The sequence below is a fragment of the Silene latifolia genome, chromosome X (assembly GCF_048544455.1).
Source record: "Silene latifolia isolate original U9 population chromosome X, ASM4854445v1, whole genome shotgun sequence".
NCBI lineage: Eukaryota > Viridiplantae > Streptophyta > Magnoliopsida > Caryophyllales > Caryophyllaceae > Silene > Silene latifolia.
Genome location: NC_133537.1, coordinates 62,791,728 through 62,803,602, shown reverse-complemented (window position 1 = coordinate 62,803,602; position 11,875 = coordinate 62,791,728).

Sequence of the window (11,875 nt, the reverse complement as noted above, 5' to 3'; positions counted from 1 at the left end):
AAACCCTCACAAACACCTACTACTTGGGATTCAAGCTTGGATTAGAGGATTTTTCACCTTCCTCTTCATCTCCTTCACCTAGTAAGTAAATATCTACCCTTTCTAGTCTTTTAAACCCTAACTTTTGGGGGATTTTATTATGGGTAATTAATTAGTAATTAGCATATGTAATAGGGGTAATTAAGGGGTAATAATAAGGGTTTTAGTAGTGAATATTAGTATAGGATGTATTGTGATAGTTATTATGTGATTTGTATAGGATGCGATGGTTCCTTGAGACGGTTTCGGTCTGGATTCGAGTAGCTTGAGGAGATTGCTAAAAGGTAGGTTAATCCTACCCGGTTTCAATAATGTGGTGTTCTTTATGTTGATGTTGCAGTTAGTCTCACATAATTAGGGCATTTGCATTATAACATGTTTAGTGATTCATCGCATAATTAAGAGGATGATTATGATATGTTGGGTGTAGTTCATGTATTAGTTACTATCATATATGTTGAGGATGTATTGTTATTGAGGAGACGTAAGATGGTTGGGAGACCGTCTTATGCTTGAGTCACCTCTTGGAGCTTCCCACTCCAAGAGGGATGTGCACATTAATGGCTTGAGTCACGGAGGGACTCATGTGGTTGAGACACAATGTCTGGCAGGGGATCCGATTGGCTTCCGGACCTGATACGTCTGGGCGTGTCCCGGTACCTGTTTGTGGCTGTTGGTATGTCTGGGCGTGTCCTGGTACTAGTGTGGTTATCAGTATGTCTGGGCGTGTACTGTCTGGGCGTGTCCCGGTACTGTGATGGTGGTATTTGTTTGATAGCGTGTCACTCATATCAATAGTCATGTTGCATATTCACACACTTGAGTCATGTCATAATTTATGTAATACCTCGTATTTATTTAAGTATAGCTAGACCGAATAAAGATCCCACTCGGCCGAGTGCTGATCTACTCGACCGAGTGGAGGACCGAGTACTTCAATACAGTAGGCTGGAAAGTCTGGAAAGTCGGTCACTCGACCGAGTGACCATACACTCGACCGAGTGCCGGTCGAGTGAGTCTTATACGGGAAATGTTTGGTGAGATGTTGCTTTCATAACCCTATCATTTCAGATATCCTACACCAAAACCCCTCTCAAAACACTATTCACCACTCTCTAAACATTACCAACTTCTCTCTAAACTCTCCACCCTCAAATCCTCTCAAGAACCCTAATTTCTTTAAAGGAGATTCTTGCCTTCTTAGCCTCCTTCTTTGTTGTAAGTAGATCTACACTTCCTCTTCTCCTCTAATTTGTTTTAATAACTCTATTTAGTTAGTAGATTAATCGTTACTTGATTATGTTGTAAGAATTCAAAGGGGTTAAGTTAGTATGTTGTTATAATAGATTTTAGTGTTAATTATAATAACTAATATGTGTAGGAAGCTTCATTGAGGAGCATTTCTAGGGATTAGCATGTGGAATTGTGAAGATAAGCTCAAGGTAGGGTTTCCCTACTTAGCTGTGGTGTTATGAGTGTTTAATTGTGCATTTAATACCATTGATTACATTTATCTCATAGTAGTTGCATTATAACATGTTTTGGATAATTAGGGTTTGGTACATATTGTGGTCTCATGATGATTTTGGGAAGAATGAGTATGGTGAATGATTCTAGTATTAATTATCTTGCATTATGACATGTTAATAAACAATTAAAAGAAGATAAAATGAATTAATGAAGTTATGAGCATGAATTGGTTGTTGTGTGAATTTAATGGCATACTTGTTTGGCTAATTATTCTTGTGTTGGTGAATTGTTGACATTGGAAATTGTTGGAGGATGTTGATGATGGTTTTGGAGCTTCCCACTCCAAGGGAATGTGCACATTAGTACTTGGGTTATGGAGAGACTCATGCGGTGAGGCATGTTGTCTGGCAGGGGACTCGAGTCGCACTCGGGCCCGGTACCACGGACGTGTTCCGAGTACCTTAGTGGTTTTGGTGACGTCGTGGGTGTGTCCCACTCACGGTTGGAGAAGATGAGTTTGGTGGATGTTTGCCATGTTACAAACCTCATTAAATTAGTTAGTTAGTTGCATCTCTTGTTTATTATTGAACATTCATATCATCGGCTAACTCTTGGGTTTAAATGTTTATGATGAACCATATGGTGATTTCCGCCCATATGGGGAGCAGTGTCGACAGGTACACGTGTTTGAGTAGCGGGCTTGGGAGCGGTCTACCTCGTTGTCGTCACTTGTTATTATCTAGTTTTTGACATTTAGACTCCATTCGATTTGGTTGTATTAATGGGATGATTATCATATCCCTTAACTTGTGATTACTTAACTCTACAACTTAACTATTTATATTATCTAAATTACTTCTTTACTTGTTGTTCTCACTACACTCTTGGGAAACCAAGGCTTGTGATACCTCTATAGGATGGGAATTGCCTAGAGGAAGGGTCCTGATCTATGGGGTGTTACAAAGTGGTATCAGAGTGATGGTTTTGGAGCCTAACCAATGAACCAATGAACTAGGGCGAGTCAATTTAAAATGAACCCGGTTTGAGTTTTAGAGGGTACTTGACAAGCTTGGGAGACGTCTCAAGGTTGAGTACTTGCCCTCTTAACTTGAGTCGGTCAATACGCGTGGTAATGGGTCGTGTTTGGTGCATATGATTGTTTCATGCTTCTTGCTTGATGTTGTGAAATTTAGTATGCTTGGTGATGTCCTACATGATAATATGATCAATGATGGTAGACTTTTGAGAAAGATAGGTGGGATGCATAATAGTAAGTATACGTGTTAAGTACCGTCATACGTGTGTCATATGTTGTGCATATGTCTATATTCTCTCCCGTGCTTGCGCATAGGAACATGTGAATGGGGTTATATGTGGACTTGTGTGAGTTAGAATGAGTAAATAACCCTTATGTAGTGTACTCGGTCAAGTGAAGAGAGGAACTCGGTCGACTGGATAACACTCGACCGAGTGCCTCTCCCACTTGACCGAGTGGATGCCATTCCAAAATCAAAAGAGCTCATGTAAGTTTCCACACTTGACGAAGTGAAGGTCTTACTCGATCGAGTGTGACCTGGTCGACCGAGTATTAGGGCCACTCGACTGAGTGGATTATGGGAGAATTCTGGAAATATTCTGATTGTTGTGGCACTCGACCGAGTGAAGGATTCACCCGACCAAGTGTATCGCACTCGACCGAGCTGTGAGACCACTCGATCGAGTGGACCTCTGGAGATTTTGGGAAACCTTCTGATTGTTGAGACAGTCGACCGAGTGGGACACCACTCGACCGAGTGGGCTCACCACTCGACCGAGTGGACTTGTATAGTGGTCAATACCCGTTGGCTCGTGTTTTGAGGCATGTATTGACATTTATTATGCTTATTGAAGCGACATTATTCCAAGACCCCATGCAAGGACTCCCTCCCCTCCGCCTCTCTTGTCCGAGGAGGAAATAGAGCCGCTTATTGCTCAAAATGAGGCCCTCACCGAAGCTCTTAGGAATGTCACTCGAGAGAGAGAGATGCGGCAATGGATGCCTCGGCCGTAAGCACCGCCATCTCGCGCCACCGTCCCACCAAGTACCTAAGTGATACCTCTCACGTGCTCGAAGCGGAGATGATTGAACTTGATGATGCCCTAACATATATGGAAACACCCAAAGAAATCCTAGACCGAAAGGTTAGGAAGACAAGACATGGGGAGACAACCTTGGTGAAAGTGTTGTGGTCTAATCACCTAGTTGAGGAGGCCACCTGGGAGGCCGAGAAGAACATGAAGGAGCGATACCCTCACCTTTTTGAGCAGGTATGAGTCGGTCACGGGGTCGTAACCATGATACTAGATGGGTAGGGCGTACTACGCAAGTACCTTAAATAGAGTTTTCGCTCTTTTCTCTTTTTGTATATGTAGTTCTAATGTCACCTTTGAGTCAGCACTAGTCTTATATTTACCCTGACTCGCCATAGTGCACAGTGGGGGGGGGGTTTATATTCCATACCTAGTGTCGGGAGTGAACTTCGGGGACAAAGTTCTTTTAAGGGGGGTAGATTGTAATACCTCGTATTTATTTAAGTATAGCTAGACCGAATAAAGAGCCCACTCGGCCGAGTGCTGATCCACTCGACCGAGTGGAGGACCGAGTACTTCAATACAGTAGGCTGGAAAGTCTGGAAAGTCGGTCATTCGACCGAGTGACCATCCACTCGATCGAGTGGGCTTCTACTCGACTGAGTGCCGGTCGAGTGAGTCTTATACGGGAAATGTTTGGTGAGATATCGCTTTCATAACCTTATCATTTCAAATTTCCTACACCAAAACCCCTCTCAAAACACTATTTACCACTCTTTAAACTTCACCAAGTTATCTCTAAACTCTCCACCCTCAAATCCTCTCAAGAACCCTAATTTATTTAAGGGAGATTCTTGCCTTCTTAGCCTCCTTCTTTGTTGTAAGTAGATCTACACTTCCTCTTCTCCTCTAATTTGTTTTAATAACTCTATTTAGTTAGTAGATTAATCCTTACTTGATTATGTTGTAAGAATTCAAAGGGGTTAAGTTAGTATGTTGTTATAATAGATTATAGTGTTAATTATAATAACTAATATGTGTAGGAAGCTTCATTGATGAGCATTTCTAGGGATTAGCTTGTGGAATTGTGAAGATAAGCTCAAGGTAGGGTTTCCCTACTTAGCTATGGTGTTATGAGTGTTTAATTGTGCATTTAATACCATTAATTACATTTATCTCATAGTAGTTGCATTATAACATGTTTTGGATAATTAGGGTTTGGTACGTATTGTGGTCTCATGATGATTTTGGGAAGAATGAGTATGCTGAATGAATCTAGTATTAATTATCTTGTATTATGACATTTTAATAAGCAATTAAGAGAAGAGAAAATGAATTAATGAAGTTCTAAACATGAATTGGTTGTTGTGTGAATTTAATGGAATACTTGTTTGGCTAATTGTTCTTGTGTTGGTAAATTGTTGACATTGGAAATTGTTGGAGGATATTGATGATGGTTTTGGAGACGGAAGGCGGTTGGGAAACCGTCTTCCGCTCAAGTCTCCCTTGGAGCTTCCCACTCAGGGGGAATGTGCACATTAGTACTTGGGTTATGGAGGGACTCATGCGATGAGGCATGTTGTCTGGCAGGGGACTCGAGTCGCACTCGGGCCCGGTACCACGGACGTGTTCCGAGTACCTTAGTGGTTTTTGTGACGTCGGGGGCGTGTCCCGATCACGGTTGGAGGAGATGAGTTTGGTGGATGTTTGCCATGTTACATACCTCATTAAATTAGTAAGTTTGTTGCATCTCTTGTTTATTATTGAACATTCATATTATTGGCTAACACTTGGGTTTGAATGTCTGTGATGAACCATATGGTGATTTTCGCCCATATGGGGAGCAGTGTCGACAGGTACTCGTGTTTGAGTAGCGGGCTTGGGAGCGGTCTACCTCGTTGTTGTCACTTGTTCTTATCTAGTTTTTGACATTTAGACTCCATTCGATTTGGTTGTATTAATGGGATGATTTTCATATCCCTTAACTTGTGATCACTTAACTCTACAACTTAACTTTTTATGTTATCTAAATTACTTCTTTACTTGTTGTTCGCACTACACTCTTGGGAAACCAAGGCTTGTGATACCTCCATAGGATGGGAATTGCCTAGAGCAAGGGTCCCGACCTATGGGGTGTTACACTTTATTTGTTTATTAAAAATGACGTGTTGTGTGTCTGTGTAATTGTCATCTATTTTCGGGGTGGCCTGTGTCGATCCATATGATATTTCCGATCATATAGGGAGCAGGTTAAGTACAGGTTGTTTGGATAGCACGCGGGAGACGGAACGAGCTTGATGAGTCACAAGACGAGTATAGTTGGTTAGATGAGTATAGTGGTCATGAGATGTATTTTTTTCAGTACTTTATGTTTGTAATAAGTAAACTTGTCGTTTATTTAATAAAGTTTCTTAATTGTAATTCGCTATTTCACTGCCTCGGGAAACCGAGATGGTAACATTCCCTAATTACCTTGGCCGATTAAGAAGGGGGTGTTACACCTTTGGACTCATATCTCTGAGCCAATTATAGCCATCAGTTACTCTATAGTCAGTTGAACCTCCTAAACAAGTCCCAGACAAGTAAGCAGGTCTGAACTGAAGCATTGTATGAGCAATTTTCTTCTAAGACTAGCTACAATCACTAGGAGGGGTGTAGCTATTCCAATCCATGCCTTTCATATACACATGATACACCCATCTCACCCAAAGATGGTCCTTCTTATTGGCTAACCACTAAACATATTTCCAAGAAGAGATTTGTTCCAGATTTTTGATGCCTTCATACCTAACCCTCCCTATCTTTGGGACTGCAACATTTAGCCCAACTGACATTAGGACTTTTCATTTAAGAGTCCCCCCCCCCCTAATAGATAGTTTCTTCAAATGGCATCAATTTTAGAGATAATGTCATTTAGAATAAGGAAAATAAAAGACCAGTAGGAGTGCAGGCCAGTAAGAACAGAATTAACTAGAGTGAGCCTGCCTACATATGAGAGTTTTCTAGATCCCCAAGATCTGATTTTAGCAGTATTTTTATCAACCAGTTTCATGCCTTTATTTTTTGTAAGGTTCTTTGCAAAAATGGGGATACTTAGGTATTCAAAAGGGAGAGACCCCTTCCGGAACCCAGATACTTGCAAAATTTTATTAACCATACTCTGATTCACACCATTAAAGTATATGTCAAACTTCTCCTTATTCAAACATAGGCCATAGGAGATAGAGAAGGTAGCAAAAGCTCTAAGAACCCACATTATGGATTGTTCATTTCCCTTTGAGAAGAGTAAAAGATCATCAGCAAATAAGAGATGGTTTAATTTCAAAGGAGAACACAAGGGGTGAAACTTGAAATCAGGCTGTTGCCCAACTACATTGAGAATCCTAGACAAGTATTCCATGCACAGAGTGAAGATGAGAGAGGGGATAAAGAGTCTTTCTGCCTCATGCCACTTTTGCCATGAAAAAACCCAAAGGAATTGCCATTAATGGCCAAAGAAAATGATGTAGTAGTGACATAGACCATCAACAACTTAATAAACTTCTTAAGAAACTTTAGTGCCTCTAACATTTGAGCAAGGGAATCCCACTCCACAGAGTCATAAGCTTTTTTGAGATCGATTTTCATGAGACACCTAGGGGATGCCGCTTTCCTATTGTACACTCTCACTCTGTCCTGACTAATCAAGATGTTTTCTACTATATTTCTGCCCTTCACAAACACATCTTGATTAGGAACTCACAATCTCAGGAAGTACATCACTCAATCTAGAACATAGGATGCTGCAGGAGCTGATAACTAGGCCACTAATCATTTGAAGGGAGGCCAGGGACAGCCTAGCCATGGCCTTACCTTGCCAGGACATGGCCTAGGATTACCAGGCACAGGCCAGGCCATAGCAGCCCCAGCAAGCCACATTCAGGCTAACAACAATCACAGCAACAATGCTCAGGCCACCTCAACTGTCAGTCCAATTTCACCAGGTCAAAATTACACGTTCCAGGCCAACCACTAGCTGCCACCTTGGCCAACTGAATCTTTATTCAACTAGGTTCAAATTAATCCTAGGGAGCCAGGCTTAATTCTCAATGCATTTCACAGAAAATAAAACTGAAAAGCAAGTTGTAGGAAGGGTGAATTGGATAAAGTTGAATTGCCATTTCTGGCCAAACAAGGGAAAAACTGTTGGGTTTATATATCCCTATTAGACTCATCTAATTATTTTATAAATTACTCATAATTTATATTTATGTGGATCTAGTTGCATGCAAGATTAAATGAACAAAATAAAGAAGAAAATCACATTTCTTACATTGTATATGGTTCGAATTTTTGGGGCACAAGTAAGGTCTCCCACCTTTACTTGTTCTTGAGCTAATAATGTTGGATGATCCTCCAAAAACCAACAAGTCCTCAAAGTAGAAGACCTCCTCTGAGTAGCACCCAAAAACTTACCCAAATCTGTAATAAATATTAACTAGATTTCTTATTAGAGTACCCTTAAATTAATATGTAAGTACTAGTGATAATACTAATCTAATTAGTTTTGTATTACTAGTAATATATTTTAGAGAATTTTAGAGAGAGGTTGTAGGTATTTTCACATACCAAAACCTAGTAAAAAATGAGCAACAAAAATTGCTCTATATTGGTGTGTGAACCGTCCAACAGAGGAGGTGAGGGAGCGTGTTCATTTTTTAATAATTGTCTTTGCATGCTTGTAATTATAGCATACATAAAAAAGAGAAAAAGAAATTGGGAAAAGGAAAAAGTGTAAGAGGCATGCATGAACATAATGATTGTGTCCAATGCACTCTTTTTCCTTCCATTTACACGACACATCCATGCAAATATGGGTCCATTTTGTTTTTACAATTTGTCTCACAAATTAATATAAAACTTTCATTTTTATCGTCTGTGGACATGGCCCACCTGCAAGCCCACTTCGATCTGTGGACATACATCGGTCTCTTTGAAAGCCACGCTCGGCGGCGTAAAAATGCTTTCGACCGGATCGTTTTAGATCGGTCGGTTTCGTCTCGGTAAGGGTCTCAAAATGATTAGAGATGTTCGGAGTCGCCACCAAGCATTTGTGGGATGCCTGGAACCCGTTCGAATTCCACTTTATACCTCGGTCAAATCGAAGCACAAAGCAGCGTTTGACATAGGTACTAAAGATAAGGAAATCGTCCCTCTTTAGCATCCTATCTCTAGAATGACTCTCTTACGCCCTGGATAAGGTCGTCCACTATCCAAAGTTTCTGAGTAAGAGGTGAAGGTACGTATTGGGAAGCCCTTTAATCAGACACCCAATCCCGCCCGCGTTTAGCGGCCTCTACTGATCGATCTTGGTTGGTTGAATGGAAAAGTTGATAAAACGGTTTAAATGCATGAATGCGCATCCAATGATTTAAACCTAACATGTGAGAGCTTTCTAAGTCGGTTGATTTAATCCAAGTATCAAGTATAAGATGTCGAGTCGGATTAAAGGTTGATTTGCATGCAAGACGAAAATTAAACATCCATTTACCGTATTAGGTTTAGGGTGCATAACATGATCCATTTGTCTTAGTAAGGCATTTTGCAAATATGGTTTGAATAGTCGTCTGATCCGTCCTATATCCGGGTTAACCGGAGTCGGGATCGTCCTAGACTAATCTTTGGAAGGAACAGGCCCTGCACTGCACGGCTATATGAGGCGCGAGCCAGCCGGCGGTGTAAGGGGCCTCCCTCTGGTTTTGAAAATGAGAAATGGAGAGCTTGTTTAGGCGCGGGTTAGCCCACGGTTTATGTGCCGTGTTCTGACCTTTTAGAAAACGTTATAAAACGTGTTGAAAATGGGTGTTTGAACCCGGTTTGCTTTGAAGGGGTCGTTTAGACCGCATTTGTTGATTTGAAGAACTAGACTCGAATAATCATGATTATTTGATAATATTCGGTGTCGGGTTCAGTTTGACAAACTTGACATGAATAGTTTTGAAAATGATTATGGACTAATAGTTTTAAGTCCATTTAAATGTTATTAGTCGGTACTCATCATCGTACCCGGGTTAAAATCCGACATGGTATGTAGAACCAAGGATGACTTTGTGTTGGTGACTAATATGTTTGTTTGAAAATGTAAAGAAATGAAATAAAAGGGTTTAAAATACCTTTTAAATGTCATTAACCAAATATTATCACCGAAACACGGATTTAACCGTCATGGTATGAAGAACCAAGGGTGAAAAATGCTTTATGGTTAAAATATGTGAAATAAAACAACAAAGGTTCGAAAATACTTGAAATGGTGAAAACCGATTACAAATATGAAAAATGGATTAAGGGAAATGACGAGAACAAACACGGTTGATCTCTGGTCTGAGTACCCCATTTAGGCGCGAGCTAGTTGGCGACCTAAGGGGCTTCTGCCTCAGACCAAAAATCAGTTTTAGCTCGTTTATTCCATGTTTTGGTTCATGTTATGCATGTTTTAGCATGTTAGAGTCATGAAACAAATGAAAACATAATAAAAGAGGATATTTACACCCTCATACTTACATGTTTGGTTATGGCGAGTGACCGACGTAAGTGTAACAACTCGTTTGATCGGAAAAAACTCGGTTTAAAACCGTTTTGGTAACTAAAAGAGTGTTTTAAAAGTGTAGTGATGGTGTAGTGGTCGAAGTGGTCGGTCAAGTGATTTAATGCACGATGACGGTACCAAACAATGTGTAAGGCTCGTGTTTACGATCGGTAGGTCGTAAATACGCGTCGGGTTGTGACTTAAGAAGTCGAGTCGAGAATTTTAAGGGAGAAAAGAGGGGGCGGACACTCGCGTAACTCTCAAATGGGTGGCATTTGAGGGGTATTTATAGGAGAATGAGTGGTTGTGTGAGTTTTGAGCGACGTGGCCACCTAGGCTGCTCAAAGAGGCGCGAGCCACGTCGCGGGTCTTCGAGCTGTGTTGTCACTTTCACAACAAACGCAATCATGATTTGTTCTATCCTAGGTTTTGTAGTCACATGTTTGGTACTTGACCATTCATGAATCCGGGAAAACTTAAGGTAGAAGGTTTGAAATGTTTTGTTTTTGGTGGTTGACTCGGTTTGACTCGTTGTTGGAGTCGGGATTTGAATTTTCGAGTCGGTTTTTGGTACGGTGTCGGTTTTGACTCTAGTTAGTGCCATTGCGACCCCGTCGCCGTGCATTAAACACTCCAGATATTTTTGAAATGTTTTGAGATGTTTTATTTTCGAAATCGTTTTAAGTTTTTCCGACGTAAAGTTGCACACAAACTGTCGATCAAACGCCGCGATTCCAAAACATGTTGTAGTCCGATAATCATCGGGTGTTTGTTGGAGTCTCAGCAGATACTGGGTATCTACAGAGCCCCCACTTTGACTGAGGCTTGGACAGGGAGAAAGTCAAAGTGGAGCCCCCAGGTCAATCGAAGATTACAACCTGGAGACCCAAGCGACGTCGAGGCGGCTCGAAAGGATTTGGGCCAAGGGCCTGCCGTCGGGAAGGGCGACGTCAAGGTGACTCGAGGGTACGAGCCAAGGACCTATCGTCGGGAACAGTTTAGAGTCTGTCGACTGTCCGTGCGGGTCGTTTAAAGTCCGTTAGACTACGTACAAAGGCTCGCCAGCCATAGGAAGGAGTAATACCTGAGGCATCTTCGGATATGTCCCTGCATGTTCGCGGACAAAGGCTCGCCAGCCATGATAAGGAAATGTACCTGAGGCATCTTCGGGATGTGTCCTTTAAAGGTTGCGGACAAAGGCTCGCTAGCCATGGTAAGGAAATGTACCCGAGGCATCTTCGGGATGTGTCCTTGGAAGGTTGCGGACAAAGGCTCGCCAGCCATGATAAGGAAATTTACCCGAGGCATCTTCGGGATCTGTCCTTGAAAGGTCGCGGACAAAGGCTTGCAGCCGTGGTAAGGAAATGTACCCGAGGCATCTTCGGGATCTGTCCTTGAAAGGTTGCGGACAAAGGCTCGCCAGCCATGGTAAGGAAATGTACCCGAGGCATCTTCGAGATCTGTCTTTGAAAGGTCGCGGACAAAGGCTCGCCAGCGTGGTACGGTCGGTTAATGGACCATGGGAGTAGCCGCGTTGAATGAGCTTGTTTTGAAAGTAGCGAACTCGTGATGTCGCTGGGGAAATAGTGAGTATGGATTCTCACTACCACTGTTTTTGGAATGAGCGGGTTCCGTGAGGAAGCCCCGCGCTGGTATTTGAAAGAATAGTGAATTTGGCATCTTCACCATTTGTCGTTCTTCTTTGAACTTGAAGTGGCGGTTTTGATCGCC